This window comes from Saimiri boliviensis, chromosome 14, assembly GCF_048565385.1.
Source record: "Saimiri boliviensis isolate mSaiBol1 chromosome 14, mSaiBol1.pri, whole genome shotgun sequence".
Classification (NCBI taxonomy): domain Eukaryota; kingdom Metazoa; phylum Chordata; class Mammalia; order Primates; family Cebidae; genus Saimiri; species Saimiri boliviensis.
In genome coordinates this window covers 53692885-53720570 of record NC_133462.1, presented here as the reverse complement: position 1 = coordinate 53720570, position 27686 = coordinate 53692885, and the positions used below count along the sequence as shown (strand labels likewise).

General features: G+C 36.1%; 2 long non-coding RNA genes across 2 annotated transcripts in view; one reads left to right on the top strand and one right to left on the bottom strand.

The window, feature by feature from the left end:
* Nucleotides 1-20491, bottom strand: part of LOC104652914 (uncharacterized) — a 30994-nt gene extending 10503 nt beyond the window's left edge. Inside the window, exons 1-2 of the long non-coding RNA XR_746202.1 lie at nucleotides 20311-20491; nucleotides 5549-5723 (exon numbers count right to left, since the gene is read on the bottom strand). This is a non-coding gene — a long non-coding RNA (uncharacterized LOC104652914). The remainder of the gene's footprint in view (nucleotides 1-5548; nucleotides 5724-20310) is intronic.
* Nucleotides 17382-27686, top strand: part of LOC141581191 (uncharacterized) — a 60047-nt gene continuing 49742 nt past the window's right edge. The window contains exon 1 of the long non-coding RNA XR_012513720.1: nucleotides 17382-17710. This is a non-coding gene — a long non-coding RNA (uncharacterized LOC141581191). The remainder of the gene's footprint in view (nucleotides 17711-27686) is intronic.

Here is a 27686-nt window from a genome sequence, read left to right as displayed (position 1 = left end):
ACTCTTTCCCTACTGAAATGCCTCTGCTTAACCCATGTTTCTACATCATTTCTTCTTGTGTTTATAACCGGATCACACCAAACCAGATTACGCCCCACCACACATCCAAGAAACATCACGTAGGTTCCCCATATCGTCTGCGACTCCCCTGGCCTTAATTTCAGCTGTGTCTGTTCCTCCTCCCCTCCGTTGGCAAATAGATCAATTTGAGGTGTCTGCTTTATTTTTCACAAACATATGTAAGCATTTATTTATGGGTTTTCTCTTAATGCATTCCATATTAGAAAAGGCCAAGAGTACAACATTTCTTTAAAAATTCAAATTTCTTGAGAAACAAGGAGGTGGTGAGGGGGAGGGAGTGTTAACTTGGCAGACTGTGTTTAAAATATTTTGCAAGAGGAGCCCCCTGAGGAGCTGTCCATTAAACTCCCACCATTTTGCTGTGAGTAGTGAATGTTTTTCCTGGCTCTGAATTTATGTGATTCTTAAATGTTCTCACAGGTTGAAACAAAAAGGAAATAACTGAATGTATACTTGACTATTCATGACTAAATTATCTCTATTTATTATAAGGAGAATATTTTTTGTGCTAAAACTTCATACTTCCTTTTATTTTTCTTAGATAAAACATAATATGTGGGTAAGTTTTGACACTATTCCTCTAAGAATATCAGAGAAGGAACATTGCATTTATGCCATGATTTTTTTTCTCTTGTCTGCATTTGCCTGATTTTGGAGTGCTATTCACAGTCGCAGGAAAGCATTCACATCTTTGAAAAGCACAAAATAAATTCTGTTCACTGAGTGGGTAATTGTTCAAGGTCATCCATTTATTGTCTTTGTCTTGATTGTTTGAATTAGTAGTTAATAATGGTGCTGAAATGTGAATGAATTATTAGCAATGGGGCATATTTTGGGGAGTGTCAGGAAATATTACAGGGCAATTAAGGTTATCCAATAGCAAAGCTGTGTTCCCAGCAGATGTCTTGTAATTACTGTGTTTAAGGAGTGTAAGGCTTAAACTAAGATTATAGCTTTTATATTGTCTGCCTTTAGAAGTCATATTTGGAATTTATTCACTTTATTCTCCTGCCCTTTCCCTTTTGTTCTGATTCTGTCACTTACATTTTGATTTAAACATAGTCTTTTTATGAATTAAAATAAGCATCAGCAGATGGTATGCAGTATAGATGTTTATAAAATAGGAAAATGATTGCAGAGACATTTAAAATGACTATTGATAAATAATTTATCTTGATATTATTTGTTACTCACTTTTTAATTTTTGGAATTCAAATATTTTTAAATCCCAAATCATTTCACAACCTGGCATTTATGAAAGTGTTGCCCCAATGTATTCATACTTAGCAGGGTGGTAAAAGTCCTTCAAGAAATGTTGAGTTACATATAATTTGGGAGCTTCTAAGTTTTAAGAACAACACTCATTGCACATTTAATTTCTTCTTTCCACATTGACCTGTCACAGCTGGAGTTGTTTCATTAAGTTTGTAAAAGATATTAAAATAAGTGGAGTACAAATTGTGATGTCTCTAATAATAAGTATTTTTGATTTGCAGATAGAGCCTTAGGAAACTGCACCACATGCACTGCTCACATCTGCTGTGAGTATACTTGACACAGTTGCTGTGGAGAGATGCTTGAAAACCCTGCTGCAAAATACACTCGGCTTTCTGTTATTGACATGTTTAGCCTTACAAGGCTAATTGGACTATTGCACGAAAGCACTCATGCTCAAATTTGAAAGTTGATGTATTCGACCAACTCATAAATTGTTAGAGGACAAAGAGAATGAGTAGATGGGGGGAAAAACCTCACCAAGTTTCTTTCTTTGTAGATGCATATCTCTCCTGAACTATATAGACATTTTTTAAAAAAATACTGAAGAGTAAATAAATAAATGAAGAATGACTGAATGAGCAGTCTTGGAAAAAAAAGTCAAGCATTAAAATCTGTAGGTCTCTAGCTTACAATTATTAAGACTTTCTCAGTTTTGTATCTTCCGTAGAATTGAATAGATTATCTTGCTAATAAAAATGCCACTATTTATAACACCTATGAGACTTTGGATTTTCTTACTGTATTTAATTTCGATATATCTGGGAAATACCAGTTAGGGCTTTCCCAATAATTTTTGTATAAATTATTTCAAACGTAAGTTTTCTAGAACTTTTGGAATAATTTTCTGAAGCCTTTGGAAGTCATTGGAAGCCTTTAAAAAATTGGTTGCTGAGTCTTGAATTTCTCCTTCTAAATGACAAAACATGAAAATATTTTGTATTTAGAACATTTTGGCCACACCTTTGATAGCCTCATTATGAATATTAGCAGTAATATGCATCCATATTTATGCAATTTTAAAATTTTTGCTTAAAATTCAACAAGCAGTTCTTGCATACTTACTCTTTGTATGCATCGTGTTAAACATTCACAGAAGCATGCCTCTGAGTAAGACACAGGGATTCTCCCCTCAAGGAAAGAGGGAATTTTGTCCTGTGGATCAGATGGGTGTAAGATACATACTGTGACCCAAAACAAAATGTTGCTAGTGTTATAATAATAACATAATGCACTGTGGGAACACAGGAGGAAGGATGATAATATGTCAATTCAGGTGACTGGAGAAGTTTTCCTGGGCCTTTCTGTCTTGTGTATGAAAAAAATAGAAAAGAAGGTAGGTGAAAGAGGGAAGAGCAAAAGATAGGAACTCTGGGCCAAGAAATGGATTTTGGGAACTTGCAGGGGAAAGAGTGGGGAAGGTTGAGGGATAAAAGACTACATATTGGGTAGAGTGTACACCGCTTGGGTGATGGGTGTACCAAAATTTCAGAAACCATCACTAAAGAACTTATTCATGTAATCAAACACCACCTGTGCCCCCCAAACCTATCAAAATTAACAAAAGAGAAATGGATGGAAATGCCAAAGGATTGTCTTATTTCGAGATGAGAAAATAACATTTTACGGCTAGGATGTAGCTTTATAACATTGATTAATAAAGAAATAAACCCTGGTTAGGTTGGAGTTAGACTAGATAGAGCCTTAAATGTCACACGGAGGAGTTTAACGTGGTCAGTCAGTAGTTGTTTTGGGCTTTTGAACAAGGAAGTGAATGAGCAGATCTGTGATTAGGAGATAATTTTGGAAACCCCGTGAAAGACAGGATTAAAGGGAGAGATTGACGATAGAAAAATCAGCAGGAACTCACATTGCGATAGTTCAGTTAGTGACAGAAGAGTCCTAGAAACCAGTCATTGTGTACTTCAACATTTTATTTTCTATTTGCTCATCTTATCTTCTCAGATAGAAAATCCTCTGCTCCTTAACCCCATATTTTCAATAAAATAACCCAAAAACAACAAGAAAAAACTCCCCAAAGCTAATATGTATTAGTTGTTTAAAAATCAATGACTCAAAATAATAACAAAAACTCTGGCCCCTAGGGACAAAAGAGGGAGAGGAGACACTGAAGTGTAATGTACATACAAATTCTGATACAGTTTTATTGAAAGGGGGGAGATCATAGAAATAAAAATATCTACCAAATAAAATAGAAAAAGATTCCTTTGTCTTTCAAATGCCCTCCACTCCTCTCTCCCTCCTCTCAATAAAATTATATCAGAATTTGTATTTAAATTACTACTTCAGTGTTCAGCACTCAACTTTGTAAAAGTTGTGTTGTATTGTTCACTTACGAACCAGGTCATTTACTAAGATCTGTACCCTTATCTAAATAATCCTTTGTCTTTTCTTTTTCATAGATTGCTGCAAACACTGAAACACCTATAAAAATTGTTTTGTTTATGTTTGCTTATGGTCAGTCTCACTGGGTAACATGTCATGAATATATTGGTTCCTTTTGTGTTTCCTGGAGATATTCATGCTTTTGTCTTCATGCTCTCAAAAGCCTTGGGCTTTCTAGACTTGCAGAATGGCTGACGTATTTGGATTTCCCTTCATAATTATTCCAGGAATTCTTTGAATTCTTTTCAACTTCTCCTGTGTTATAATCATTTTTCATTAATCGTATGTCTTGTTTATTTATTCCATTATTTTGGTGATGTATATCTTCCCACAGAAGGTTGAATCCCAAATACATATTTTTAGATCTAACATGTCTGTAAGTTGCTTTACTTAATCTTTGTCTTCTGATTAATTTTTTAAATGGAGCATAGAATTCTAGGTTGGAGTTAGTCTTCTTTCAGAACTCTAAACATTATGTTATAAATCCCATGTGTGATCCTCTTTAACTTTGCAAAAGTTTTTAGCATCAAATATTTATATGGATTGTCCTATAATTTCATAATGATATCCTTTTAAATATGTTATATCTATTATGTCGATTCTTCAGTGGAATTTTTCTTTATTTATTTAGCAAATATTATTAGGTATTGTTACTATGGTAGGTACTGTTCTAGATGTTAGGGAAAAAAAGCGATCTATATCTTTAAGTTCTTGGAAATTTCATTCAATTGTTTCCTGTATTATTTTTAAGATTCAATGGCTGTGGGATGTAAAGAGATTCCCAGAGAGAGTATAGAGTGGGAAGAAGACCTAGAAGACAGCACTAAAAGGAAAGGAAAATCATCAATTAAAAGTTGATAAAAAATGTCAGGTAAGTAAGATGAGACTCATTCATTTACTCAGTCACTCATCCAGCCTCACTCTTGGGAGCCTGTGGCTTCTCTTGCACATGGCTCCTGCCATTCATGGAAGCAAGCCACTTCCCTGTTGCTCCCTCCCTTGGGCAATAGCAGAGTGCCTGTGGTCACAGCATGCTCACTTGGCCCCTTGGCCCCTCTCTAGCTCAACTCCAGGGATAGTGGCTAGTCCATATATCTGTTATTTCTATATTTCTTAAAATTATTTTACTGCCTTTTGCAACTTCCCCATTACTCCAAACCTCCGTTACAGTTAAAAAAAAAAAAAAAAAAAAAAAAAACTCACAAACTTCTTTCTTCAAATTACCCTGTGGTTTTCCTCTCTTGATTGGATCCTAACTGATTTGTTGGATAAATATAAATCAAATTATAAACATGTATAAAGTTATTACACCCCCAGATCATAATGTTAGTTATTTTTGGACATGTCATATATTGCTTATCTGCATATTTTAAGTCCTTACAATAAAAATATATGTTACTGTGAAGAGAACTATCAACATACTTTTGTTAAACCCTGAATAAAATGTTTTGCATTTACCTGTAGACGGTAATAGAATGACCTGCAATTACCTTCAATTACTCAGTATGATTTAATTTAGTTTCTTGGTGCCTTGTTCAAATACTGTGTGATGAACTTGGAGATAAATAACCAACAGAAAACCCAGAGTCTTGGTACTGTTAACGGTACAAATTCACGATCCAAAGTAATTTACTGATGCATTCATGTTCATGGAACATGGCAAGAAATTATTTTTGGAAGTAAGGCAGATATGCAATAAAAGTATTAGGGTTTCAGCTTTCCCATTACATGCGATAATCTTCCTGGTCTAAAACTTTATTGGTTTCCAAGTCTAATATATACTTACAGAGACTGGAGGGAGGGTTACTTAAACCTTCTTGACATCTGAGTTTGAATTTTAGTTGAGGTCTTATGAAAATCAGACATTGTATTGATCAGAAGTGATCGAATTGGAAAAGGTTCATCATTTTAAAATTTAGCTTCTATTGCTATCTGTTTATGTGTACCTGCTCACAGGAATTCTGAAATGAAAATGCTCTTACTTTAATAGAGACCCTTAGGAAATCTAGGTAGTTGCACTAAAGGCCAGTAGAAGGACTGGGGAACACCCAGTGAAACTGGAGTAGTGCTCTTAAAGTTTGATTTGGACTATAAAGTTTTTTTTTAATGAAAATTTTCTTTCTCTCAGAAGATGCATGATTTTCACCTTTAACTTGACTCAAAGTTAACTTCCAGTGATAACTTTGACATTAGTAAAAATCCTGTGTTACTATTATTTTTAAAGCACTATTGCTAAAACTTAATATGTACTCTATTCTATATTTTATTTTACAATAAAGTAGAAAATTTCATCATATGCATTTAATTGTTTCACTATTTCTTAAAATAATAATTTCACTATATTCTCAAAGTACAACTGTAGTATGTTAGCAGTTAATCTTGCCTTTCCTGATACAACCTAAAATTTCTGCCCTGGAAAAACAATTCAGCAGGTTTTTATCAGTGTACCTGATGGTAGCCTCATGAATGAAGCAAAGGCATGTTCTAGGAATAAAACAGAAAGCTTTAAGAACAAGAAATGTCACACAGAATTAAAATAATCAGACACAGAAAAAAGACTAAGTCAATTCTGTTTAACATATCACTGTGTAATGTTATGTATGAAATATACAAGCTTGGAATGAAAAACCAGGTGGACAACTCAAATTCATTTTATGAACTATGTCAAACACCAGCTGCTCTTGACACTATTGAAACTCAGATTGGAAGCTTTACCATAGAGACCACACACTTGATAGGAACAGTTTTCTCTTTTTCTTTTTAATGTGATTAGTACTTTTGATATTTTCAACTTCATAACATCAGAAAAGTCATTCAAAATATTCATGAAGATATTATAATTCCTTATTCTGGAATAAGAATGCATTTGTTTCATTTTCAGCCTTAAGTTGTTCATCTTTCGTTATTGGTCTGATTTTTCTAAATTTAGGATAATAACATCTTGTCCATTCCGTTGTCATAATAAAAAAGATCATTTTATGTACGATTTTGGTTAGCTTCTAGTTAGCTTTGTCAAATTTAGAACCACTTGAACATCGTGGTTTCTAAATTTAGTCAAACCCTTTGAGCTTTAAGTTCCGTTTTGGCGCTGGCTGAGCATGAACTGTTGCTTTGAAAAAAAAAATTCTCTTGGCACTATCAGAATCTAGACGTGAGCACTGCACAGACCTCCTCTTATTTAAAAGAAATACATTCACTTTTATTTAAAAGTTGGGAGTGCCAAGAGGATAAATAATAAAATGAGAAACTTGAAAGAAACAGGTCATATTTTAAAACAGCTCTCAAGCAGAATTAGGCCTTTGGGTTTAGGGAATGGTATTATTTTAAAAAAGAGAGAGAGAACCATTTTAGTTACTTTAAAATGGACTTGATTTATCTCGGAGAGTTAAAGTGAACTCTGTCTTTTGTGTTGCCATTGGTTTGGTGTTACTAAGAAGGCTCTTGGTGAACTATTTTATGTTTCATTAAAGACAACTTATTTTCCCTACTGTAAGGGATAATCAGAATATACATCCCTCAAAGTCAGTGGGTTAATTTTTCTTTTTCACACTTTTGCAAGAATTTTAATATATAATGATAATGAAAATTAACATTCATGGCTGGGTGCAGTGGCTCACGCCTGAAATCCCAGCACTTTGGGAGGCCAAGGCAGGTGGATTACTTGAGGTCAGGAATTCGAGACCAGCCTGGCCAACATGGTGAAACTCTATCTCTAGTGAAAATACAAAAATTAGCCAGGTGTGGTGGCACATGCCTGTCGTCCCAGCTACTCAAAGGGTGACACAGGAGAATCGTTTGTGCCCGGGAGGCAGAAGTGGCAGTAAGCCCTGATCACCTCGTTGCGCTCCAGCCTGGGTGACAGAATGAGACTCCATCTCACAGGAAAAGGAAAAGAACATTTACAAGGAGACACATCAAGCAATGTCCTAAGCTCTTTATATGTACTAATTCATTTAACACAACCACCCTTTAAGATAGGTACGATTACTGCTCCCAATTTACACACGACAAGACTGAGGCTCCAATGGTGAACTAACTTTCTAAATGTCACACAGACAGTAACACAGGAAGCTGCACAGGAAAAGCCAGGGTCAGTATCTCAGTAGGATGAAATTAAAAACAACAATGTTCAGGGCTCCAAGTTTCCCCTCATTCTGTCTACATCAAGCAAGTTAGCCTGTGTTTATGAAGCAAAGGTTTTTTTTTTTTTTTTTTTTTTTTTTTTTTTTTTTTTTCTCAACTTGTGCATTCATTCTTTATACACACATGCAGAAAGCTTATGTAAAACCTGCCACACCTAACGTTTAAATTGTGGCATAACACAAGGTTGTAAGTTACTAGTAATTTTCTAAAGGAATTTCACTTGTCTCTGAAACTGCGTATTCTGTCAACCTGCTTGGAACTTTCTGGGAAAACACACACACACACACACACACACACACACACACACACACTTGACGTGATTCTTTGTATTTCCAGTCTCAGCATGCTTTTCCTTCCTTGATGGCTCAAGTCTAGGCTGGGCATTCCTAGTTTATGTGTTCATCCTAATATTCTCTATAATACTTCCCTGTATATCTTGATGTCTTCTGTAGGCCTCATGCAGTTAGCGAATGCTGGTTGTAAGCAAATGAATAAATAAAGGAATTGCTGTAACAGAGACAGCTGCTGTTCCTGAGAGATGACTCTTTAAACACAAACAGGAGAGAATATTTTGTAGACAGACTTCTGAAGGCAGATACACTTTTCCTTCTGTCTGAGAATAACTGAAAATCTGGTTAGGGAAGGCCCAGAGGAGTAATCTTTATGTTTACTGCCCTCTTGTAAGATAAATTCGGAGTTGGTCCCCTAAAGAACTGGGAGGATTAAACTGAAATGCCACCGAGATCCTATCTGAAAACACTTTGGGATAACATCTCCAACTCTTATGAGCCTCTCCACTGGCAGCAAACGAAACAGAACATTTAGATACATTTACTGTTTTACAGCAGGGTGGACCTTATGGATAAAATTTCCTAAATAATATTTTCCTTTGTTATTTTAGTCTTAATTTATTACTCTTAGCTTTCCTTCAAAAAGTGGCTATAGAGCCAATAGACTTGTGAGCCCTATGGGAAAGAAAGTGTTCAATACCAACCACCCTTCCTCATAAGGAGGTAGTAATTTTCTGTTTTGTTTTGTTTTGTTTTGTTTTGCTTTGTTTTGTTTTGTATTTAAGACCTCACTTATAGCATTTACTGTACCTTCTTATAGTGCAGCCATAATACTGGATATTCAATAAATGTTGTATTGAATTGGGTTGAATATTTCAGCTCTTACCTTAAAACCTCTTTCTTGCCGGGCACGGTGGCTCACGCCTCTAATCCCAGCACTTTGGGAGGCCGAGGCGGGTGGATCACGAGGTCAAGAGATCGAGACCGTCCTGGTCAACATGGTGAAACCCCGTCTCTACTAGAAATACAAAAACTTCGCTGGGCATGGTGGTGCGTGCCTGTAATCCCAGCTACTCAGGAGGCTGAGGCAGGAGAATTGCCTGAACCCAGGAGGCGGAGGTTGCGGTGAGCCGAGATCGCGCCATTGCACTCCAGCCTGGGTAACAAGAGCGAAACTCCATCTCAAAAAAAAAGAAAAAACAAAAAAAAAAAAAAAAAAAAAAAAAAAACCTCTTACTTATAGTAACAAACTGAGTGAAAAGTGCACCAATGGTCTCCATTTTATGTTGGATTACATGTGACATTTCCAGGAAGTAAAAAATGCAAGGAATTGCAGGGGCAATAATTTGTTGAGTGTTAGAGATAGAAATATCAACAAAATGATATACTCCAAGCTCATCCACTACTTAACGCTAGGTAGTTGGGTTCTATTCTGTGTCTTTAAGTTATTGTCACTGCCCAGTCATAAATTATAGTGACATATACTATAACTATTTCTTACATTCTTAGTAGCAGAGTAAGCAGAATCACCAATGTCACATTTTCTGTGCAGTTCCCTGTAGAAGGAATGCTTTTTTAAAAATGGGAGTTTGAATGAGTATAAAGGGTGAAAGGGCTATAATAACCCAAAATAAATAAATTTGTACAACTCTATCATCACGCATGCATTTTTTTCATGTGCTCTACTGTGTACGTTCTTTTTTCCCTACAGAGATAGCTGACAGAGAATATAAATGCTTATGTATCTTTAAAACAGCCACTATTCCAATAATCTAGATGAATAAAACTAAAATGTTAGTATATATGACCGCAGCCAGAAAAATCAAGAAATCTGCCTCCCCATACTCCAGATTAGCTTGAAATTTTTTCTCTTCTTTTTTCTTTTTTGAATTCTTATTTTATAAACTGGAGACTATGAATTTTGCAAAAGTACTTATTATTTGCTCTTCTCTACGGGTTTTGTTTGTTTCAGAAAAATTACATTTTCTTAGAAATTTGCTTTAGTGAGCAAACCATATTTCGAATATCATCTTGCTGAAAGGGGACACTCAAAATTTATTAAATTACTTAATGTGTGTTACCTCATGTAAATGCACCTATTTGATCATACAGCTTTGAATAAGAAGATTTTAAAGAGAGATTGTAAAGAGATGGATCATGTTTGAAATCCCTTCCAGCTCTAAGCTCTTTCTTTACCATCCTTTTTGGGTCATCTTGTCTAAAACTTCAAAATTAGTATCTGAATGCACAAGAAGCTGCCCTAATCTTTACACAGCAAAAAGGAAAAATATAATTCATAGAATGTGATACACACTATCTGAAGTGTATTAAATATGAAAAATATTTGGCAGAATATACACAAAACAAAATTGGGTTTACCTGGACAGGGTGTGATGGGAGAATCTGTATAGAATTTAGTTTCTTCCATTAGATTTTAAGTTTTATACAGCAAGGTCCTGTCTGTTTTGTTTTCTGTTGTGTGTCTAACTGCTCATATGGGGTTTGATCCATGGTACATGCTCAAGAAATACTGATTAAATAATACTATATTCATTTTTCTTCGGTATAGGTCTATACAAAGAGAAAATATTACTTTCTAATCAGAAAAATAAACAATAAAGTGTGAAACATAATTTAATAAACAATAAAGTATGTGAAACAACTATGTGAAATAGCATATTATTGAAACTCTGTAAATATTTGTGACATGATAGAACCCAAGAGAAGAGCATGAAATTAGTCATGCGGACTGTGAAACATAAACCACTGTTTTATTTTATTTTTTTGTTTGTTTGTTTGTTTGTTGGTTTTCTTTTGAGACGGAGTTTCGCTCTTGTTACCCAGGCTGGAGTGCAATGGCGCGATCTCGGCTCACCGCAACCTCCGCCTCCTGGGTTCAGGCAATTCTCCTGCCTCAGCCTCCTGAGTAGCTGGGACTACAGGCACGCGCCACCACGCCCAGCTAGTTTTTTGTATTTTTAGTAGAGACGGGGTTTCACCATGTTGACCAGGATGGTCTCGATCTCTCGACCTCGTGATCCACCCGCCTCGGCCTCCCAAAGTGCTGGGATTACAGGCGTGAGCCACTGCACCTCGCGGAGCCACTGTTCTTTAGCAGCCTGAAGACCACACCTTTTTCATCAGGATAAAACTGAACGCCTGACACAGGCATGCCCAAGTCACCTGTGTCAGTGCTCTTCCTGCTGTTTCCTGTCATTATACTGATGCTAGAGACCAGAACTCTCCAGTGGGAGCTTATTTGATATATCTCCTCTCCACTTCAAATGAATCCCTAACTCCAGGTATTCACTTTCCTTCTTCTACAGAGTTAGAGAAAAAAGTGCCATTTTCTTTCTCTTTCTTTCTTCTTTCTTTCTTTCTTTTTCTTTCTTTTCTTTTTCTTTTTTTTTTTTTTTTTTTTTTTTTTTTTTTTTTTTTTTTTTTTTTTTTTGGCCTTTCTTCTTATTATTGGGCTCTGGGGTCCATGTGCACATCCTGCATCCTGCAGGATCGTTACATAGGTACATATATGCCATGGTGCTTTGCCGTCTCCAACCCCCACCCACCCGCCTGTCACCTACATCAGACATTTCTCCCGGTGTTATCCCTCCCCATCCTGCCCGTTCCCCACCACGCTGTCCCTCCTCTCCCCTCCCCTCCACCCCGCCACCTAGCCCAGTGAGTGTTGTTCTCTTCCTTGTGCCCAAGTGTTCTCCATTTTCATCACCCACCTATGAGTGAGAACACGCAGCGTTTGGTTTTCTGTGCTTGCGTCAGTTTGCTGAGAATGATGGTTTCTAGATTCATCCATGTCTCTATAAAGGACGTGAACTTGTCATTTTTTAGGGCTGCATAGTATTCCATGATGTATATGTGCCACATTTTCTTTGTCCAGTCTATCATTGATGGGCATTTGGGTTAATTTCAAGTATTTGCTGTCTTAAACAGCGCCACAATGAACATAAGTGTGCATGTGTCTTTATAACAGAAGGATTTATAATCTTCTGGGTATATACCCAGTAATGGGACTGCTGGGTCAAATGGAATTTCTATTTGTAGATCCTTGAAGAATCATCACACTGTCTTCCATAATGGTGGAAATAATTTACACTCCCACCAACAGTGTGAAAGTGTTCCTTTTTCTCCACATCCTCTCCAGCATCCGTTGTCTTCAGATTTTTTAATGATCACCATTCTAACTCACATGAGATGGTATCTCAATGTGGTTTTGATTTGCATTTATCTAATGACCAATGATGATGAGCATTTTTTTCATCTGTTTGTTGGCCATATATATGTCTTCTTTTGAAAAGTATCTGTTCATATCCTTCGCCTACTTCTGAATGTGTTTGTTTTTTACTTGTAAATCTGTTTTAGTTCTCTGTAGATTCTGGGTATTAGCCGTTTGTCAGATAGGTAGATTGCAAAAATTTTTTCCCATTCTGTTGATTGTCGGTTCATGCCAATGATTGTTTCTTTTGCTGTGCAGAAGCACTTACATTTGATTAGGTCCCATTTATCTATTTTGGGTTTTGTTGCCATTGCTTTTGGTGTTTTAGTCATGAAGTCCTTGCCTGTACATATGTCCTGAATGATGTTGTCTAGATTTTCTTCCCAGGTTTTTTTTGGTGTTAGTTCTTAGTTTAAATCTTTAATCCATATGGAGTTAATTTCTGTATAAGGTATAAAGAAGGGGTCCGGTTTCAGCTTCATGCATACGGCTAGCCAGTTTACCCAATACCATTTATTAAACAGGGAATCCTTTCCCAATTGCTTGTTTTTGTCTGGTTTGTCAAAGATCAGATGGTTGTAGAGGTGTGGCATTGTTTCTGAGGCCTCTGTTCTGTTCCATTGGTCTATATCTCTATTTTGATACCAGTATCATGCTGTTTTGATTACTGTAGCCTTGTAGTATAGTTTGAAGTCAGGTAGCATGATGCCTCTAGCTTTGCTCTTTTTGCTTAGTATTGTCTTGGCTATGTGGGCTCTCTTTTGGTTCCATATGAAGTTTAAGGTGGTTTTTTCCCAGTTCTGTGAAGAGGGTCAGAGGTAGCTTGATGGGGATAGCATTGACTCTATAAATTACTTTGGGCAGTATGGTACGATATTGATTCTTCCTAACCATGAGCATGGAATGTTTTTCTGTCTGTTTGTGTCCTCTCTTATTTCCTTGATCAGTGGTGTGTAGTTTTCCTTGAAGAGATCTTTACATCCTTTGTTAGTTGTATTCCTAGGTATTTTATTCTCTTTGTAGCAATTGTGAATGGGGGTTCACTCATGATTTGCCTCTCTGTCCATTGTTGGTGTATAGGAATGCTTGTGATTTCTGCACATTGATTTTGTATCCTAAGACTCTGCCAAAGTTTCTTATCAGCTTAAGGAGGTTTTGGGCTGAGACAATGGGGTCTTCTAAATATACAATCATGTCGTCTGCACAAAGGGACAATTTGACTTCTTCTTTTCCTAATTGAATGTCCTTTATTTCTTTTTCTTGCCTAATTGCTCTGACTAGAACTTTCAATACTATATTGAATAGGAGTGGAGAGAGAGGGCATCCTTGTCTAGTGTCAGTTTTTAAAAGGAATGCTTGTAGTTTTTGTCTGTTAAGTATGATATTGGCTGTGGGTCTGTCATAAATAGTTTTCATTATTTTGAGATATGTTCCATCAATACTTAGTTTATTGAGAGTTTTTAGCATGAAGGGCTGTTGAATTTTGTCAACAGCAGAGTACCATATTCTATCTCAAAAGCTCATGTCTCTACCTATGCCTGGGATCCAGTCCCTGTGGTCCTGCTCCAGGGCCTGATTCCACCAGACTGTCCTCTTGTTTCTGGAATATAACTCCTTACCATGGCTGTCCCCATCCATTCCACAACTGTGCATGACTCATGTCTTCTAAGAATAAAAACTCAGGCTGGGTGCAGTGGCTCGTGCCTGCAATCCCAGCAGTTTCTCTGGGAGGCCAAGGCAGGTGGATCATGAAGTCAGGAGTGAAGACCATCCTGGCCAACATGGTGAAACCCTGTCTTTACTAAAAAAAATACAAAAATTAGCCCGGCATGGTGGTAGGTGCCTGTAATCCCAGCTACTGAGGAGACTGAGACAGGATAATCGCTTGAACCCCAGAGGCAGAGGTTGCAGTGAGCGAGATTGTGCTACTGCACTCCAGCCTGGGCAACAGAGAGACTCTGTCTTAAAAAAAAAAAAAAAAAAAAAAATCAAACCTCCATCACCCAAGTAGCTGATCAAGCCACTGCCCCTTTAATAACTTCCCTTCACCTTCCCAAGGTAAATTATTCACTGAAAAACTGGGTGGTTTCCGAAACCTGTGGGGAAGCTGGTGAGGTGGAATGGTTAGTGGTTTTGAAGTAACCTGCAAACCAGCAAGATGCAATCCAATAGGTATGGCTGAACTGCTGCTTCCTTGGCCACCACTGCTGACCCCACTCCCAGTTCTGACTGTTGTATTGGCTCCTCATTCCCGCTGTTGCCTGTGAACAGCCATAACCTTCTCATGGCTGTTTTCACGACTACATGACAGAGTTTTTCCAAGTTTTACATTACTGTAAAACCAGATAACGGTTTTGTGTCCTGATCACCCTCTGTTTCCTTATATCTTACGCTTCAGTTTCTGCTTCCACCATTTAATAAAATGGCTCTCACAAAGAGATGACCAAGAAACTCTTACTTGCAAAACAGTAGTTTTCTTCAACTTCATTCTACTTGTCTTCTCTGGATTATATATTACTATGGACTAGAGATCACAAACTGGCACCTGCGGACCAACTCAAGATTGCAGTGTATTTTCCATAAGAATACTGTTTTTTAAAGATGTATCTCTTTTAAAGTCAGTTATTTATGTGTGTCACATGCATTTCACTTTGTGTTTGTCCCATGTCTTCTTCTTCTTCTTCTTTTTTTTTTTTTTTGAAGTTCTAACAGAGAAAGTTTTTGCTATAGGCTATTTTTTTATTGTATTTTAGGTTTGGGGGTACATGTGAAGAACATGCAAGATTGTTGCATAGGTACACACATGGCAGTGTGGTTTGCTGCCTTCCTTCCCCTCACCTGTATCTGTCATTTCTCCCCATGCTGTCTCTTCCCACCTCCCCACCCCCATCCCTCCCCCATTTCCCCCCAGCGGACCCCAGTGTGTAGTGCTCCCCTCCCTGTGTCCATGTGTTCTCATTGTTCAACAGTCGCCTATGAGTGAGAACATGTGGTGTTTGATTTTCTGCTCTTGTGTCAGTTTGCTGAGAATGATGGTTTCCATGTTCATTCATGTCCCTACAAAGTACACAAACTCATCATTTTTGATGGCTACGTAATATTCCATGGTGTATATGTACCACATTTTCCCTATCCAGTCTATCATCGATGGGCATTTGGGTTGGTTCCAGGTCTTTGCTATTGTAAACAGTGCTGCTGTGAACATTGGTGTGCATATGTCCTTATAGTAGAATGATTTATAATCCTTTGGTTATATAACCAGTAATGGGATTGCTGGGTCAAATGGGATTTCTATTTTTATTTTTAGGTCATTGAGGAATCGCCACACTGTCTTCCACAATGGTTGAATTAATTTACACTCCCACCAACAGTGTAAAAGTGATCCTACTTCTCCACATCCTCTCCAGGATCTGTTGTCTTATTACTTTAGACTTGCTTGCTGCAATATTCGCTTGATCACTCAAAAGTTCACCTTTGCAACTCTTACTTAGATGATTCTCTCTTTTGAGCTACTACTCCACCCTTTCTCTGTTATTTGTAGCTACCTTTAGAATCACGGCTTCTGTTTCTCTCTCTCAAGTTCTTCCAGTTCTGCTTCCTCATCTTTGAGATACAGATACTTCATAAAGATTTGTTCACAGTCTTTGTTTTTCTCTCTCACTACACTCACTTCCTTGGTAACTTTGCTCAGTCTAATGCTCTTAACTGTCACCTTTACCTAATGACTTCCAAGAATCCACTTTTCTCCTCCTGACTGCCCGTGGCTTCTAGCATGCATGGTACATCTTCAGCAGCAATTCTGGAAACCATTTACATTTAGTATATATAAACTAGTATTTTTCTTGTGGTCCTAAAACCTACTCTTTCTTGAACATATCTTTCTGGTTATCACTAACCTCTTAATTACCTAGACTAAAAATGTCAGTTATTACTATTATCTCTCTCTGATGTCTCTTTATTATGAACTTCTATTTATTTCCATCTGTCATATTTCTTTATCCTGATTTCCACTTCCCTTATATGATGCTTATGAAAAAATCAGCTTTTCTTTAATTTGATGGTGCTGTAAAAGGGAGAGTGAAATTTTTTTTAATTACACAAAATGATACATACTCAATATTTTCCTAGACATACTACTGTTATTCTTTTTAAATATATAATCTTTTAAAGATGGTAACTTATGTTTACAAGGTTCACTTTCTTCCCCTTGATGAGTAATATAAAGTCTCATTTTCCACATCTGAGTGTCTCACAGACCCACCTTTCCTTCTTGTATAGACATTCCCAAACAACATCTTACATTTTATGTGTGGATAAAGGGAAGTCTGTAATTTTCACCTAGTAAGGAACTGGTGAGTTACTGATCACCCTTCCCTTTTGTAATTCAGTTTAAGAAACAAAAGTTTCATTTTAAATTCTAATTCTACAGTCATGTTTTCTATAACAATACTCATTATTAAATTCATTCCTTCAACAAGTTAATATATTAACTTTTATTTCTAAACCAATTATGTTTTCCTTATTCATTTTGTGATTCACTTCCAGATTAAACTTTCTGAAGCCTCTTTCCATTAAGTTTGCTCTACTATTCAAAAATGTAAAAATGCTTTTCTCTTGTATGTAAAATATAATGTTCAACTCCAGTGTAGCACATTCAATTCTTTCCACAACCTGAACCCAAACTGCTTTTGCAACCTGATTGTCCTGTGTACATGTGTCACAGGACACGTGTCCTTCAGCTAAACGAGAACTTTGACCTTCCACTTGGTGGTGGATAGACTCTATCGTGGCCCCCATCATCCTTATCTCCTGATACTTATGGCCTTGAATAGTACTGTCCCTGAGTATGACCATGACCTGTGACTTGTTTCTAACCAATAGGATACTGCAAATAAGCTAGGAGTAATGCGATCACGTGTTAATGATTACATAGAGAAGACTGTGGAATCGTCTTATAAAGTTTAGTTTTTTCCTGGCTGGACTTAAAGAACTAAACTGCCATGCTGTAGGCTGTAGGCTGTAGGCTGGATGACCACCGTGACAAGGGACTTGCCACAGGGTGGCCTCTGAAAGCTGAGGATGGTCTCCAGTGGAATATCAACAAGACTCTGAAGTTCTCAGTCCTTCAACTGCGAGGAATTAAATTTTGCCAACAAAAACGAATCCTTCTCCAGTTGAGGTTTAGATGAGACTACACTTCCAAACAAATTCTTATTGCAATCTTGTTCACCCCAGAGAACTCAGCTAAGCCCTTCCCAGGTTCCAGATCCACAGAAAGTTTGAGGTAACAAATGTGTGTTATATTAAGCTGCAAATTAGTGACAATTGCTTACTCTGCAATAGAAAACTACTTCTCACCTTTTGCTTTTGTGTTATCCTTGAAAAGTCTTTCTCTATATGATCATGTATTTTAATTCTACCACATATTAGAACTCAATGCCAATTACTCCAAGAAGTTTCCGTGTCTTGGGAAGCAATCTGTCCCATCTCTCAACTCCAACATCACCTTACTAGATATGCTTCTAAGAATGTACTTCTTCCCCATTTTTATTTTAGGTGCTTATCTTCTCATTTAGACCATAACCTTCTAAAAGGCAGAATTTGTATTCTATTCGTCTTTAATAACAAGGGATCCAACACATTGCTTTGAACATGTTAATAGCTCAATAAATACTTTTACTAAATAAAATTTTATAAAATATTTGAGCCTAAACATTTTAATCCTAGGAAAATTAAAATATGTGCTTTTTGTTTTGTAAAATAACAAGCTTAGTGAGCAATTGATCAGACTAGTAAATACTGCAGACAGATAGACTCAAACTGCTAATTATTTGTTTTTTCAAAATCTGCTCCAACTCCTTTGAACTGTGAAATGTAAGAAGTTATTCTAAAGGCATAACACAAATACATAATATTAGAAAAAATAGAAATTAATTTTTATGTAAATGATAATAGTTTTCTAAAGGTTTTATGAGGGCCTTATTATTAAAATAAAAGGAAAGCAGCTTAGCTTTACTTCTCCATGGTCTACAGTATTTGTCGTCTATTAGTAATGAACATTCTATCTGCTACACTCATAACTGCTGCCTGTATTGGCAGAATGATTTTCATTAACACACATAAAAGCACAAAACAAATTTAACCTTGTTTAACTCTTTTAAAAATCTATAAAAATAATAAATGAAATGAAAGGAATTTTCTTTCTTTCTTTCTTTTTTTTTTTTTTTTTTTTTTTTTTTGAGACGGAGTTTCGCTCTTGTTACCCAGGCTGGAGTGCAATGGTGCGATCTCGGCTCACTGCAACCTCCGCCTCCTGGGTTCAGGGAATTCTCCTGCCTCAGACTCCTGAGTAGCTGGGATTACAGGGACGTGCCACCATGCCCAGCTAATTTTTTGTATTTTTAGTAGAGACGGGGTTTCACCATGTTGACCAGGATGGTCTCGATCTCTTGACCTTGTGATCCACCCGCCTCGGCCTCCTAAAGTGCTGGGATTACAGGCGTGAGCCACCGCGCCTGGCCGGGAATTTTCTATTAACAGGAAGATAGTCTAGGGCTGTGCTCACGCTTTGTGGCACATCCATGCTGTATGTGAAAGGTAGCAGTACTTTCCTAAGAATTGCTAAATGGTAAAGAGATTTGGAATAATGTTTAATATTACATATGGTAATATCATTATAATATAAGCAGATTTATACATACATGTTTTCTTCCAGGAATGTGTTTTCATATACTAGTTCAGTCTATATTGAGAAATCATGATTATATCTTTATTCTATACTAATTAACTGATTTCATAACAGCAGTAAGTACCAGTGTATCAAACATATAAAATTGTTCTGAAAATTGCTTAGTTGTAATGAAGACTCAGGACACTTTTCTAAATTTTCATCTATTTAAATATTATTTATTTGCAGAATTGTGGTTTTAAAAAAGAACATTTTTAGATCTGTACTATATAACCCTGGCAGGACCAAATATCACATCAAATGTGTTTGATAAACAGCTCTAAAGTGCTAAGAATAGTATGAAAATGATCTTTTGTGATCAGAGATTTAAAAGTGGTATTCTATCTTAAAAATATCAAAAATAAAAGAAATAATCAAAGCTTCACAACAAATTAATGCTTTAGTACCTAATGTGCTTTCTTTTAAGTGTCAAACATTCCATTAGCAGTCAGAAAGTGCTATCGAATCAGTCTACATCAAAAGCGTGTTCACTCGCTAGAATTTGTGTTGTCATTTTGGAATATTACTTTAAAGCCTGAGTCATAAACCCTGTGAAGTGCTATTGTCCAAAAAGCCATAACATACGTTATTTAAAGCAACACATTAAATTCTACGTTATTGTAAACATACTTTTCATAATGCTGTTTGCTAAAATACTTTTAAAAATCTACAAATATGTTTTCAATAGCTTTTCACTGAATGGGACATTTTTAAAGCATATACTCTAATTTTGTGCTTTTGTGCAAGGTGATAATTTCAAGATTATTAATATGAGTATATTCTTTAAAATGTAAGTGTCTTAAATTCAACATGCCTATAATTTTCCGTGAATCTACACATCTAAGTATCCACATGTAATTATTATGAATATAGATTTGATCTCCTTTCCCTTCCTACATCCACTTCCAGCAGAACAGCTAGAGTCATCCACTTAAAATGAAACCCAGATGATGCCATTCTTCTACTTAAAACACTCCAATATCTCTCCACAACACTTGGGATAAACCAGATTACTTGACTGCTCAACACTCTACTTGATTGGTCCCTGCCTCGACCTCTCTAATGTTAATGCAGATCATTCTTCCCTAATTCAGGGTGTGATCGCTATACCGGTAAAGTTCTGGTCCTTGAATGTCCTTGAATAGCTGAAGATTTACCTCTGCATTATGGTCACAGCTGCTCCCCCGTTATCTTCTTATGCTTATTTCCTCCTTGACACACAAATCTTAGCTTAAATACCACCTTATTAGAGAAGTATTTGTTGGTCACAACCAAAAAGTAGTTGCCATCTTCTGGTCATCACCCACAATGGCGCCCTGCTTAATTTTCATCTGAGCTGTCATCCTTTGTGTACGTATATTTATTTTGGATGGCTATCAGCCACATTCAAGCAAAAGGAAGCGTCATAGATACAGTACATGGCATTTAGTAGATGTTTTGGAGGAATGAGTGGAATGTTAAGATACAGAGGGCTTGCTGTAGCTTAATTTTGGCTTTTTCTCTCATTTGCTAGGTGACTTGAGCCAATTACTCAAACTCTCTAAGCCTATTTCCTCATCAGTAGAAATAAAATTGTCATATCTATTTCACGAGGATTTTTGAATAATAAAGAGATACTATGTATTCCATACATAACTTATTGATTGATACACAGAAGATAGACTAGAGAAAAACTATCTGTTTGTACTGGCGGAATTAGCAGCTATTTAAGTGTGGTATATGTGTGTGTGTGTATGCGTATATACAGATTTATATGTACATATATGGAGAGAGAGTCTCATCTTCAATACATTATATTTTTGAAGTTGATATTTTATGCCATTTATGAATAATTTTAAACAAAAAAACACTTATGAGAAACAAAGTTGTGAATGATAAAAGAAACAGCAAAAGTTATATTTATATTTAAAAATAATTTTCTCATCTTATTAGTCATTTTTCTCCTTAAAATGGGTCTGCATTTTATTACAAATGTAAAAAAAAATCAATACAGAAGCACACAAAGTTTCAAAAGTACTTCATGACCACCAGCTTAATTTTACAATTACAGATTTTATTTTGCATTGTCTATGTTTTAATGAAAGCATGTGATTCAAATGCTTCATTACTTTTATTGTTCAATAGAGTACTGAAAAGGTATTTTTAAAAATCAAGTGGGCCGGGCGCGGTGGCTCAAGCCTGTAATCCCAGCACTTTGGGAGGCCGAGGCGGGTGGATCACAAGGTCGAGAGATCGAGACCATCCTGGTCAACATGGTGAAACCCAGTCTCTACTAAAAATACCAAAAAAAAAATTAGCTGGGCATGGTGGCGCGTGCCTGTAATCCCAGCTACTCAGGAGGCTGAGGCAGGAGAATTGCCTGAGCCCAGGAGGTGGAGGTTGCGGTGAGCCGAGATCGCGCCATTGCACTCCAGCCTGGGTAACGAGAGCGAAATTCCGTCCCAAAAAAAAAAAAAAAAAAAAAAATCAAGTGACTGGTGGGCTGATGATAAATATTATTTAATGAAAGACAAACGTTACTTTTTAAATGTTGTAAAATATAACTAATATGTGAGAATTGGTATTTTTATAAATATTGAGTTTTGTTTCTCTAGAAAATTTGATTATCTCACATTTATAATTTATGCTGCTATAAGAGCCTCTGTTTTGCAACATTATTGGAAATATGGTCTCTAAATCTTCATTTAAAAAGTTGGCTTTTAAACTGAAAGATGTAAAAAAAGGGGCTTTTAGAAAAACTTCAGAGTTAAGGGAAAAAAAGTTATAAGAATAAAAGAAGTTACAATATTCTAAGAAAATGACTGGTTGCTGTCACTGATATATAAGCTAGACCAATCTGTTTGGGTCAACGTGCAAATACCGACTTAGGAAAGAGATCTAACAAGAAAGAAGGAGTTTTGTACACTAGAAAGCCACATGGTAGCCTGAACTTTTCAGAGAAGATGGGTGTGGCTTATGGATTCTTTAAAAAAGCAAAGTCATCACACTTTTAATATAGCATACAGGGCTTTCTTTAGTAAAAATGTATCTTTCTCCTAAATCAACATTTAGACATATAGTCAACTATAAAAAGAAAGGCTGACTACCAATTAGCTGACTCTTTTATGCCACTCAGGCAAGCTTCTCAGTTACATTTGTTATTTCAGAAAAGTACATGTTAGACTGAAGAGGGAACCCACATGGGTTTTGGCATTCTTCTTTTCTCCTCAAATAAAACATGAAAGGCTTCATTGAAAAGAAGATCAAATAGTGAACAAACTGAATTTGTTATCATTGTTATTAACAATCTCTAATAGTTTTGTGTCTTCTCACAGTGTAAAAAACTGTTAGTTCAGTTCATACTATTTAAATTACATACTTTTGAAGTGAGATGCTTCAAAAGTATCAAGTTAAACGTGTATACAAAACAGATCTAAAACAGATTGATTCAGATTAAAACTTGCATTCCAATACTGTGTTAAAATACTCATTTATACAATAAAGACACAGAGATTATTTACCATATGCCAGGTGCCGAGATAGAAAACTGAACAAAAGAAAACCCAGCCATGGACAGGTTCTACACATACTATATAAAACCTTCCATGGACATCCCTGTACTTGGAATTGGAACTTTAAATAGCTTACCACCAGAATTTTATTTGGAACTTACAATAAGGATCTATATAATTCAACTGAGCTTCGTTTTAAGATTTTCACCTCTTGTTTCCATGTGTGCTGTAGGGTGGAGAGGAAGTATCCTCTGGTGGGTAAGCACGCACGCTCTAAAGCCAGGTGGCCACATTGCTTCCTGTCCATGCAACACTGGGCCCACTCTGACCTTCGGCTCCCTCATCTACAGATGGTAGGTTACAATGATATCTACCTTCTAGATTGTTATAAGGAATAAATTAAGTAACACTTGTGTGATACTTAGGTTAGAACCTACATTGTAAGTACTCAACAAATGCTCATTATTATTATTGCTTAGGCTGAGGAAATAATTAGGTAGCACCAGATTTTTCGTGTAGTGCATAAGAGAAGGACGGGGGGTGGGGGGGAATCCATGTTGTTGGCATTCTCTTCTTAGAAAACAAGAAAGTGAAAGACGAATGGAAGGATTTGTGCTTGTAGTTCTAACATCTTGCGTAATTTTAATCAAAGAGGAGGACTACATGTCTCATTAAGTTTCTGCAATCATTTTTCGCCAAATTAAAATAAAAACACTGTTGGAATTCAATTTTCAAGAGAAGCCCAAACTAACTATACAGGTATAATTTCCACTTCTAATCATTTTATGATCCAACTCTTATGGTAATATTTGGGAAGAACCTTCCCTTTGGGGATCTCTTTCTTATTCTGTGTCACCCTTACTACTATTCCTTAAAGAAAATGTAGTTTGTTACTAATTACGGAAAATGGCTTTTGGTCCCCTTTAGAAATAAACTTGAAGAGCAAGCATGAGAAATATTTTGGAAAGTTTTTCTTTTAAATGGCAAGCTTTTGTTCTGTGATAGATATAGCCAAGGTTGAAGAAGTTCCATATGGCTTAAGCACTGGTAACACCACCAATAATTAAAGGCTGCCCCGATATCTCTACTTAGCTATGACACTATAATCCTAGTCATTTTAGGGCTGAAATGAACTATAGTTTTTCTCTAGTCTAACCCTATCATTTCACAGTTGAAGAAACTGAGGCTTCGTGAGATAAATTTTCTCACCCAAGACCACCAGGCAAGTTGGTGATGGAAAATGGAATGCAATTCACATCTCTTTCCACTAAGAACGTGGACACCCTTGCCCTTGACCCCTTGACATCTTGCAATAATGGAAAAGGTATATACATCTTGAGCATTTTGTTACCAACCACTTTTTCTTTATTTTCTCTAGAAATTATAACTACAAAGAATTATAATGAAAGTGAAGACAGTGGTAATCTGGATTGATTTTTACTTTCAGTTCAAGTATATTCTGACCCATATAAGAATTCATCTTTTTCCTCCCCCTTGAAAATCTGTTGTACTTTTCTCTTCCCCTTAAAAGTTTTAATAAATAACAAAGGAGTATCTCAGAAACATACATAATGACATGCACTGTTTTCACGTTGTGTTTTTTATATCACTTCAAAATTTCAAGTAAAACTTAAAATTAAAAGTGTTTTGTTAATATAACAAGTACTATTTTCTTCCCATTATACCACTCAGGCACATGGAAATTGAGGACAGACTTTCAGTATGATTTTGAAAGTTAACATGAAGTTAAATATGCTTATTTTACATAAACATGCTGTCTCATAGATTAGCTATAATAGAAGCTGTTTAATCTATCTTTCTCTATATATTTATCTCTTAGTCAATTGTGTGTTCCCGCTAAATCATTTTGGTTTTCTGCCCCATTTTTAATCTTCAGAGTTTTCTTCCTTAAGAACAAAAGTCAATAAGCATATTATATGTTATACATTAAACAATTAACAGAATGGATTAAGCTGGTTTTATTTTTGCCTAACTCTTAAGAAGGAAGAGAGAATCAATGCTGCCTCTTCAGTTTGAATGGGTTAGCTTTATGTGTAGGCAGAAAGGCGATTGCAGTTATATTATCTGATTATTTGTAAGACTAAAGATAAATTAGTGCTCTGAACGGAGTCAGTCAATTCTCTTCCATTTCCCTTGCTAGTAAATAGAACGAAGACAAGATTATTTTCAGAACACTCACAAAGCTGCTAGCTCTGAGTAGGTAGGTGGTTTACTGCGCATCTGGGTGGAGCGTAGAAGTGACAAAAAAGTATATATTTGTGAGTTCTGTTATTTTGTGATTTTGTCTGAGGCTAGCCCTTAACATGGTCTTTCTTCTCAGGTTTACATGACACATTTTTGTTGGACATGCCTCAACTAGACATGTGTAAATAACATTTGTTTTAACCTATTTTCATTCCACATTTGCATGTAGACAATGAGTACACTACTTAAAATCACTTACTTTGTTACCTTAAACCTGTCCTCAAGGCAGTTGGAGATTCCATGCCATCAAGATGAGGAGATTGCCACGCTGGAGGCCTGCTCTGTAACGCTTCTTTATAGTCACAGTTCTGACTTTGTTCACGCCGGTACACAGTGTCATGCTCTCTATTCGACGACTGTTGGAACTTGGCAATTTGTAGTAGCTTTTTATCATTATATCATGGCCATCCATGGTTCTTGTATTTTTTTTAGCCTTAAATGTCACCTTTTCTGATAGTCACTTCAAGTCTTCCACTTTTTCTTTATATTTTTTCTTTTTGTTTACTCCTTGACTGTCTAATTCTCCTTACCAACTGTTCTAAGTGTGACTTTGTAAGCATTATGTACATTGGTGTTATGTTTACTCAATGTGAGAGTCTACCTTTAATGGCAAAATTCATTCCATTCTCATTTAGAGTAGAGATTAGTATATCTCACGTTGATTATTGGCTTACATTTTTTCTTTTCTTTTTTTCTTTCTCTTATTGTTTTATTTGAGCCAATTTATTTTGCTTTTTCTTTTTTTTGTCTTGTTTCAATTATAGTTTTCCGTCCTCTTAATGTTTTTCCTTTTTCCTGATCTTCTAATTTGATATCTATGACTCTACTATTATTTTAAGAAGATCAACTATGCTCCCAATTGACATAGACACGCAGTGTTAATCAACACTCAGTGTTCTCTGATCTTTCTCACATTCCTCAAAACAATAACAAAGGAAGATGAAAACCTTAGAAATAATTATATTAGGTCTCTCCACTCTTTGCAAGATGCTGTTTCAATATGAAGATATTTTTTAAAAGACAGGCTCTTGTTCTATTGCCAAGACTGGAATGCAGTGGTACAGTCATAGCTCACTTCATCCTTGAACTGTTAGGCTCAGGTGATTCTCCCACCTCAGCCTCCCACAGTATTGGCATTACAGATGGGAGTCACTGTGCCTGGCCTCAGGATTTTTAAATTTAGCATTAAATGACCTACTATTAGATTTTATTTATTAAGATAGAAAAAATAGATGGAAAACCAGATAATGAGTAAGTAAGTAGGTAAACAAATGAATGAGCCAATAGGTGGATAGGTACATAGGTCACTATCTTCCTTCTCCCTCTTCTTTCTTGAATTCCCTTTTGACTGGTGTGAGTCTTTTTTCGAGTAATTTTTTTCATGCAAGGTATTTGTGTGGTATGTATTCTAAACTCTTGTGTATTTTAGAATAAATAATATCTCAAATTGTTACAGAATTCTTGAGTTATAAATCCTTTCCCCCTTTTCTAGACAACTATTACTCATAAGAAATACCATGCCAAACATACCTTCTCCACAAACCTTGTAGACAACTTTTATTTCTGTTTGGAGGCTTCTGTATTTAAAAAAACTTGACTTTAGGAATTTCACCAGGATAAAATGTTAGATTTGTTTCCTTATCCATCAATTCAGTTTAGAACTCTTAAAGTCTGTTTGCTGTACAGACTTTAGTTTTTTCTTCATGTACGGGGAATTTTCTTAAACAATTTATTCACTTATTATCTCTCCCATTTCTGTTTTTTTTTTCTCCTTCTGAAAATTCTGACGTTTACATTGTATCTCATGAATCTAGTCTTCGGTCCTTTTATCTTTTCCCTCATGATAGCCGTCTCTCTATATTTTTGCTTTATCATTAGAAATGTTACTTGTGCTTGACCTCTTAAGTTACTTACTATGATTTCCATATTGGCCATTCTCTTTCAATCCAGCTATTATATTGATTACCCTAAAACAATGATTTTTGTTTTATTTTGCTTTTGCTATTGTTTTAGCACAAGACAGATTTTCTTTAATCTCAAGTGTTCTGAATGTTGTATTTTATATTTTTATCTCTCCCCACAAGCAGTTTTATTTCACTGCAAATATGCTCTGATTAGTCTGCCTGATCATCCTTTCTGACTGCTGGGAAACTTTTCTGAGTTCTTGTCTCATGCAGCTCAGATCTAAAGGTTGGAGCTTCCAAAGTGTTCAGAATCTCATTGGTAAGAAAAGCAGAATAGTTCTGACACACAGTTTAGAGGGTTGCCTGTTTCTTGCCAAAGCACCTGGAGGAATTCTCTTCACTCTCTAGTTCCACTGAACTCTTTCAGCCTCTAGGAAGAGAAGAACTCATTCATCACACCCCTCTCAATCTCTAGGGGCCAGAGGCACCTTGTATATTCACTCAGAAGAATGTCATCCTTCTTCTTAAGGCTTTCCAAAATATAAGAAGATAGCAATTACGACACAAGTGAAAATAATTGTAGGATAGGTCCAGAAGATATAAAGCTTCTTCTGTGAGTCCACAAATCCATGAAAGCTAGAGTCGTCCTGCAATCGACTTCTTTATTCTCCTTCTTCCCAGGCAATAATGCTTTACTCCCATAGCTTGCCTTGCCACAGTTCTTCTGCTGTGACTTTAACACACTCATATTCCAATTATACCAGTTTTCCATGAGTTCCAAAGTCTCCTTGGTTAGCAGAGTCAAACGGCTTGGAATAGGAGTTGATTAAAAAAAGAAAATGTGGCCCAGGTGCTGCCAGAATCTCTGCTCAT